Raw genomic sequence first — 9,339 nt, 5'->3', positions numbered from 1 at the left:
CCTTGATGGCCCAAAAGCTACATTTTAGTCTCATCTGACCAGAGTACCTTCTTCCATATGTTTGGAGAGTCTCCCACATGCCTTTTGGCGAACACCAAATTTGTTATCTTATTTTTTTTCTTTTAAGCAATGGCTTTTTTTCTGGACACTTCTGTAATGCCCAGCTCTGTGGAGTGTACGGCTTAAAATGGTCCTTTGGACAGTTACTCCAATCTCCTCTGTGGAACTTTGCAGCTCCTTTAGGGTTATCTTTTGTCTCTTTGTTGCCTCTCTGATTAATACCCTCCTTGCCTGGTCTGTGAGCTTTGGTGGGCGGCCCCCTCTTGGCAGGTTTGTTGTGGTGCCATATTCTTAATTTTTTTAAATAATGGATTTAATGGTACTCCATGGGATGTACAAAGTTTTGGATATTGTTTTATAACCCAACCCTGATCTGTACTTCTCCACAACTTTGGAGAGCTCCTTGGTCTTCATGGTGCCGCTTGCTTGGTGGTGCCCCTTGCTTAGTGGTGCCCCTTGCTTAGCAGACTCTGGGGCCTTTCAGAACAGGTGTACTGTATATATAGTATACTGAGATCATGTGACAGATTAATAAATGTAATGTTAACTGACCACTATTATCTCATAGAACAAAAAGTATAAGATCTCCTAAGCCTGTTGAACTCAGATCTTATTTCTGTGTTTATTCCCCAAACCTATTCTTTCTCCATTCATTTTCCCATAGGCATGGATGAACGACCCAGAGGTAACTCATTGCTGGGTTTTAGGACTACAAACTGCCGAGTTCTATTGGACTCAACGATGTTCCTTTCTTCCACGACATTACAGGAAATCTAGGTTTACAAATTTCCCTGACTTTGTAAAGACTACAGCCTGACGGAAGCCATACTTCCTTGTCCAATTGTGTTCCCATCCTCAAAGGCAGGCTTGGTCAAAACGGTGGTGCTACCAGTTTCTACAGGTTCATGAGACCTATGTTACCATGCACTGTCTATCAGAGATTGCTAAATAATTACAATGGCTGATTCTGATGATTCCTCTTTCCAAGAAGAGCTGGATGATGAAACCATTTTGATGTTCTTTTACACTGAACAGAAATATAAATGCAACATGCAACAATTTCAACAATTTTACTGATTTACAGTTCATATATATATATTTTTGAAATATATCACATATTTTTCCACACAAAAGGGCTTTATTACAGATATAAATACTCTTCCGTTTCATCAGCTGTCCGGGTGGCTGGTCTCAGATGTGGAGGTTGTGGGCTGGCATGTGGTCTACACGTAGTCTGCAGTTGTGAGGCCCGTTGGGCGTACTGCCAAATGCTCTAAAATGACGTTGGAGGTGGCTTATGAGAAATACGCTTTTGTGCAGATGGAACATTTCTGGGATCTTTGATGAAACATGGAATCAACATCAAGTGCATTCGGGAAGTATTCAGACGTCTTCCTTTTTTCCACACTTATTTTACATTACAGCCTCATTCTAAAATGTATTAAATAAAACATTTTCCTCATCAATCTACACATAATACCCCATAATGACAAACAGAAAACAGTTTTTTAGACAATTTTGCAAATGTACAGTACCAGTCAAAAGTTTGGACACACCGACTCATTCCAGGGTTTTTCTTTATTTTTACAATTTTTTACATTGTAGAATAATAGTCAAGACATCAAAACTATGACATAACACATATGGAATCATGTAGTAACCAAAAAAGTGTTAAACAAATCAAAATATATTTTAGATTTTAGATTCTTCAAAGTAGCCACCCTTTGCCTTGATGACAGCTTTGCACATTATTGGCATTCTCTCAACCAGATTCATGAGGCCACCTGGAATGCATTTAAATTAAAAGTACATTTTTGGCCAATCAGTTGTGTTGTGATAAGGCAGGTGTGGTGTACAGAAGATAGCTCTATTTGGTAAAAGACCAAGTCCACATTTGAGCAATAACAGATCAAATAAGCAAAGAGAAATGACAGTCCATCATTACTTTAAGACATGAAGGTCAGTCAATCTGGAACATTTTAAGAACTTTTCAAGTTTCTTCAAATGCAGTCGCAAAAACCATCAAGTGTTATGATGAAACTGCCTCTCATGGTGACTGCCACAGGAAAGGAAGGCCCATAGTTACCTCTGCTGCAGAGGATTTGTTCATTAGAGTTAACGTCACCTCAGATTGCAGCCCAAATAAATGCTTCACAGTGTTGAAGTAGCAGACACATCTCAACATCAACTGTTCAGAGGAGACTGCGTGAATCAGGCCTTCATGGTCAAATTTCTGCAAAGAAACCACTACTAAAGGACACCAATAATAAGAAGAGACTTGCTTGGGCCAAGAAACACGAGCAATGGAAATTAGACCGGTGGTATCTGTCCTTTGGTCTGATGAGTCCAAATTTGTGCAAGGGCTATTTGACCAAGAAGGAGAGTGATGGAGTACTTCATCAGATTACTTGGCCTCCACAATCACCAGACCTCAACCCAATTGTGATGGTTTAGGATGAGTTGGACCGCAGAGTAAAGGAAAAGCATTCAACAAGTTCTCAGCATATGTGGGAACTCCTTCAAGACAGTTGGAAAAGCATTCCTCATTCAGCTGGTTGAGAGTATGCCAAGAGTGTGTGAAGCTGTCATGAAGGCAAAGGGTGGCTACTGTGCAGAATCTAAAATATAAAACAGTTTTTGATTTGTTTAATTTATTTATTTGATTTGTTTGGTTACTACATGATTCCATATGTTATTTTATAGTTTTGATGTCTTCACTATTATTCTACAATGTAGAAAATAGTTACCACAAAGAAAGAGTAGTAGGTGTGTCCAAACTTTTGACTGGTACCGTATGTGGGAACTCATTCAAGACTGTTTCAAAAGCATTCCTCATGAAGCTGGTTGAGAGAATGCCAAGAGTGTGCACAGCTTTCATCAAGCAAAGGTTGGCTACTTTGAAGAATGTAAAATATGAGTAGGTGTGTCCAAACTACTGTATAAAACACAGGGAAATCACGTTTTTGACTACACTGGACCTTTAAAAATCACTGTGTCGGTCTCCTCCTCCCTCTGTCTCTGTGCTGTCCCGAGGGGAGCAGTTGAAACTAGGACACATGCAATATTAAAGCTCTACCCTGGTAGTCCTCGTCAGCACGTCCTTCTCTCTGTAGCTTTCTCTCTCACATACTCATTCTCACTCCGGGTAGACCTCAGCAGATTGTTTCCCACACACGCTACAGTATACTCTCACTCGTTAATCTTCTCTTCAGTAGCCTGCCTACTCTGTTTGTGCCTCTCTCTTTGTTTCCCTCTCCACCAGACATATTCCCCCTGTCTGTCTTGCTCTGCCTCCTTTCTTGGTAGTACTCTAGCCAGAATGTGTTTCTAAATGTTGCAGATAGAAATGAATAGAGCTAATTCAATGTTTTACTCTACATGCAGGGATGTATGTCGTTTCTGTTGGACAAGGCTGAGGCCCCCTTCACAGCCTTGGCAATCAGGAGCTCCCCCTCCTTCTTTCATCCTCCTTCCGTCTATCCCATATGGTGCCTCTGGCCATTTCTGCCTCTGGCCAGGCTTCTCTCCCTTGTTCTGCCTCTGGCCAGGCCTCTCTCCCCTGACACTCTATTTGGTCCCTTTGTTCAAATTATAATTAGTCACTATTTCACAGCAGTTGCAGAAACATGGATACAAATTATTAAGGCTTACCAGTAAGAGTGCATTTCAATGGTACCATAGCCAATAGTTATTCTCTCACTCTGCAAAGGCAAAATGGTGGCTGGTTCTGGCCAACTGTTTGAGACCCTCATTCTGATCCTGCAGTAGAGTTCAGGAGTTTACCAGAAAGGCTTCATTGCTGGACTGACTGGTATTAAAGATACGTCCTGAACACACAGTCACCTCTGCAGGTGTTGTTTATTGTTGATGTTTGGTCAGCAACCTTTTTGTAGACCCGTCGGAGGCAAGTGTGTGTGCAGGAGTTATCTTTAATAATGAAATGAACTCTGGGGCTTCTGTTGCCAGTGCCAGATACGAGAGCTAGTGTGGTGTTAATATTCCTCTGTCCCCTGAAACTCAACCGACATACACACACTGCTCTCCTTCAGATGCCAAGGTAGGTACATTATTATTTTGGCTGATTGAGGGTAAGTACACGCACTGCATGCACGCAGGCGCACACGCACACACACACACACACACACACACACACACACACACACACACACACACACACACACACACACACACACACACACACACACACGCACGCACGCACGCACACACACTGAATGCTGATGCGAGGTAGTGGATCACCATTGTGGGAGATGATAAACGGTATGAAAGAGAAACAGGCCTTGAAGGGTTAAACAAGTGTGGTGGCATATAATGACAGCCTGCACTGTTTACGGATATCAGTCTCCTAAATTGTGGTTTGATCTTTACTTTTAGGTAGTGTAAATGTTTAGAGAGACAAAATACAATTCCAGGACTGAATTATAACATGTTGTGGAAGCTGTGCTGTGCTGAATATCTATTAACTTGTTGGAAAGGAGGAGAATGTGTGTGTGTATGTGTTTGTATGTGTCTGTTTGTGACAGGAGGAAAAAGTGTTTTTCCCTCCAGTGGCAGAACGATTTCCCAATCACATTTGGTGTTTTTTTGCAGTTACATTCTCTCTCTCTCTCTCTCTCTCTCTCTCTCTCTCTCTCTCTCTCTCTCTCTCTCTCTCTCTGCCACAGCTACATTTAGTTTATGATGCTGTCACTGCTGCCAGCGCCTTGGATGCATCCCAACGTCCCGTGGGGCGAAGGAATAGGGTAATACATCACACACGGACAGTCTTGTACAGCTAACCTTGTGGGGACACATAGTTCAGTCCCATTCAAAATCCTATTTTCCCTAACCCCTAAACCTAACCTAACCTTAACCCAAAAACCTAACCGTAACCCTAGCACCTAACCGTAAACCTAATTCTAACCTTAACCCAAAACCCCCTAGAAATAGCATTTGTCCTTGTGGGGACTAACAAAATGTCCCCAGTTGGTCAAATTTTTGTTTGTTTAAACAGTTAAACACGTCCACACATACACGCACACACACACACACACACACACACACACACACACACACACACACACACACACACACACACACACACACACACACACACACACACACACACACACACACACACACACACACACACACACACTGATCTGTGTGTGGGGCCTTCTCTCTAGGCTTTCTGTTCTATCTGATGAGTGTGCTGAAAAGGGTGTGTAGCTACTATGTATGTGTATGTATGTGTGTGTTGAACAGAATGTTTAACTAAGCACATCCTGTTTGACAGTCATGCTGTCCTCTCCCTGCTCCATTCCTTAACTTGCCTCCATGCTCAATTTGCTTGCTACTCCCCAGACTGCTTGGGCCAAAACACAAGCGCATGTACACACCACACACACACACACACACACACACACACACACACACACACACACACACACACACACACACACACACACACACACACACACACACACACACACACACACACACACACACACACACACACTATGTGTGTCTCCCTCATCATTAACAGGATCAGGCATTACCCCTGGGTGCTTGGTACACCTACCAGCTCTCATAGTCTCACGTCAGAATTAGCCTCTATCTGCAAAAGCAGGGTATCTGTAGGAAGCTTGTCTATTGACCGGTGCCATCAAATCTTTGGTGTGACTTACTACCATATATGGGCATACAAATTTATAAGGGCAGGCAGAGCCAATGACCTCATTTCAAGATGTCTGTTGCCTACATTCCGGTTAGTGTTGTGAAGCATAAACAATATAAACATGGAATACGTTGATACACACCGAAAGCCGGGAATCCACAGATCATGTGGATGTCTTATTTGTCTGCCTGTGACCTACCGCTATTGATCACCTACCCCGAGAGTCTAAATGTTTATTTTACACAAAGTTGTCACCAAACAGCAAACATCTTACAAGGTAAGCTTCGATTTGGTCTGTGTTTGAGCTATAGCTACATGGGGGGTATCAAATTAATTCAAATGAATTACCTTTAATGCGTAATGCGAACTATTGCTACCTGGCTCATTGACGAGACACACTGAGCACGCTACATTACATTGTCAACAGATTTCATCGCTTTACTTTCATCGCTTTAGCATAAACGCATAAACGATGGCTTCTAAAGAAGAAAAAAAGGGAAAGACTAAGACTATCAAACAGGAACCTAAAAAGAAGGCAGCTATGAATAAGAATACTGACATAGAAGCTTTGAATAAAATACTGGATTCGGACTAGGATCAGGGGAGCGATTTGGACAACGAGGATTTTGACTCGGTTGACGAAGATGGCTTTCTAGAAGGATTCGATCCACTTTTAGATCTGCAAGTAAATTATTTCCATGACGTTATGTAGCAAATTTACTATAAGTATTTCGTTTTTTGTAAGTTGTTTGCTTTTTGTGCTTTATATTTAGTTTACATAGGCCTATGTAACAAGTAATTTCAATGTTATATAATTCCAAAGTAGTTATTGTCTATGTTTCATATTAGTTCACTGTTTGCTGTTCCAAGTTTCATCCTTGTAACTTTGGAGAGGCCACTGAACTCTCATGGCCTTTGTTCATTTGTGGTTGTAACGTGTGCGCTGGGAAGCAAATTCAGGGAGTGAATACATTTAATGAATAAACTTAACAGGAAACACGAACAACGCACAGACATGAAACAGAAACAATGACGCCTGGGGAAGGAACCGAAGGGAGTGACATATATAGGGCAGGTAATCAAGGAGGTGATGGAGTCCAGGTGAGTCTGATGACTCACCTGAGTCTGATGAGAAGGAGAATGACAGTGGTTCTCACCTCTGTCTTTGTCTCCAAAGTGTTACTGTTTGCATTGTGTGTGTGCTTCACACCTATCGGAGTCCCTGTACAGATACAGTTTAGGCTTGGTGTTTTTATTTTACAGTAATGTTGTTTTGTAAATTTAGTAAACCGTAATTCTGTGTGTCTTACAACAATATATCCCTTTATTTTATTCACCACAGAGTGGAGGATGTCGAGCATTTGGACGATGACATTTGGGCCGCCCCTCCCCAGCAAGCACACCCTCCGGTCAAGGTCTTCACCCCCCACTGCTATGTCAATCACACAGTCTGATGGTTCTACATCCACCACCCGACAAAGGCCCCACTCCTCTTCAACCACCCCCACTGCCGGCCCTGGCACCACTCCCCTCTCTGCAAGTTAATCTGGAGGTGAAGGGGCAGGGAGGAGATCTAGGCCTCATGAAAGAAGAGGGGGGAGCAGAGGGAGAGGCAGTGGAAGCAGCACAACAGAGGGAGATGAAACTGAGGACAGGTGGCATGAAGTCCTTGAAGATGATGAGGATACAGATCAATTTAGGTTTAAACCCAAACTACCATTTAGGTTTAAGCCCACAGTTGGTTAGTGATGAAACATATACCCCCTTACAGCTGTTTCAGCTCTACTTTACAACCTCTGTACTGGGAACACTAATTAGTAATACCAACATGTATGGGGCCAAGAAGCAACAGGGGGGAAGGAAGATGTCCTGGAAAACTGTCACCTTGGGTGACATGCTCGACTACATTTCCTTGGTGATTTACATGGGACTGGTCAAGGTATCAAGACTAGTTGACAACTGGAGCAAGTCCCCACTCTATCACTTCGAGTTCCCCACCTCCTTCATGAGTGAAAAATTATTACTGGCCATCAACCGTAGTCTTCACATGAGTGACCCACAAAAGGATCAGGAGAATGACCAGAAGAAGGGGACTGCAGGGCATGATTGTCTTGCAAGAGTCAAGCCCCTTTATCATGACATGGTGGAGGCATGCAAAACTTACCTCCAGCCTGCTCAAAATCTATCTATATGTGAGTGGATGGTTGCCACAAAGGCTTGAATTGGCTTGAAGAAATATATGAAACATAAGCCAACCAAATGGGGCTACAAGCTCTTTGTGTTAGCAGATTCAGACTCTGCCTACATGTGGAACTTTTTCATCTATGAAGGCAAGGCGATCACACCCACTGGGAAGGGCCTTAGTTACGACTCTGTCATGCAGCGGCTGGACTTCCCCTTACTTGGCAGTGGGTACAAGCTCTTTGTGGACAATTTTTTTCTAGTCCCATGCTTTTCATAGTCCTCTTGAAAAAGGACAATATGGGCTTGTGAGACCATTCGTCCTACCAGAATCGGTTTCCCCAATACCAAGGTAAACGACATGACAAAGACAGCGGAGAGGGGGACCATACGTTGGATCAGGACTAACAAGCTGTTTTTTGTGAAATGGAAGAACGACACAGCATAAGGCATTCAATAACGACCATGTCTCAAGGAGGGTGAAAAATGCCAATGAGGCAAGGGTGAGGAATAATGTCCCCATTCCTGTTTCTTTGAAGGACTACAATGCCAGCATGGGGAGTGTCGACCTAACTGATGCTCTGATAGGCTACTACCAGGTCCTCCTCAAGACCAGGAAGTGGTATAATGGTTTTTTTTTACACTTTGTGGACATGGCGACAGCAAATGCTTCCATTCTCCACAAGCAGATGAAAAAAAAGTTAAACCCCTCTCTCCCAGTTGGCCGTACAAGAGCAGCTGGTGTTGGAAATGGCTGAATTGGTGGCCCAAAGCAACCTTACAACCATCACCAGACCCCCCACTCAAGGTGAGCGCCACTATCCAACACACATGCCAAAAGACAAAAGGAAGAACTGCAAGCATTGCACAAAACACAGGAGGGAAAAGGGGGAAATGACAGATCTTCTGTTCGAAATCCCAGTTCGCTTTTTGTGTCCTGGCAGAGAGGGACTGCAAAAGCTATGGTGAAAATTATTTTTTTTACTTCACCTTTATTTAACCAGGTAGGCCAGTTGAGACCAAGTTCTCATTTACAACTGCGACCTGGCCAAGATAAAGCAAAGCAGTGCGACACAAACAACAACACAGAGTTAAACATGGAATAAACAAATGTACAGTGAATAACACAATATAAAAAATCTATATACAGTGTGTGGAAATGAGGTCGTAGTAAATAGGTCGTAGTGGCGAAGTAATGACAATTTCGCAATTAAACACGGGAGGGGTCGATGTGCAGAAGATGAATGTGCAAGTAGAGATACTGGGTTGCAAAGGAGCAAAACAACAGGAGCAAAATAACAATATGGGGATGAGGGAGTTGGATGGGCTATTTACAGATGGGCTATGTACAGGTGCAGTGATCTGTGAGCTGCTCTGACAGCTGATGCTTAAAGTTACTGAGGGAGATATGAGTTTCCAGCTCC

At 42.9% G+C, this 9,339-nt stretch overlaps 1 long non-coding RNA gene across 1 annotated transcript; it reads left to right on the top strand.

Moving 5' to 3' along the window:
• Nucleotides 1-5,826: 5,826 nt before the first annotated feature.
• Nucleotides 5,827-8,642, top strand: LOC112245306. Its single transcript, XR_002952710.1, has 2 exons — nt 5,827-6,011; nt 7,077-8,642. It is a non-coding gene; the product is annotated as an uncharacterized LOC112245306 (long non-coding RNA).
• Nucleotides 8,643-9,339: the final 697 nt, after the last annotated feature.

This window comes from Oncorhynchus tshawytscha, linkage group LG06 (assembly GCF_018296145.1).
Source record: "Oncorhynchus tshawytscha isolate Ot180627B linkage group LG06, Otsh_v2.0, whole genome shotgun sequence".
NCBI lineage: Eukaryota > Metazoa > Chordata > Actinopteri > Salmoniformes > Salmonidae > Oncorhynchus > Oncorhynchus tshawytscha.
The sequence above is the reverse complement of the archived record's forward strand: the minus strand, read 5'-3'. Positions and strand labels throughout refer to the sequence as shown.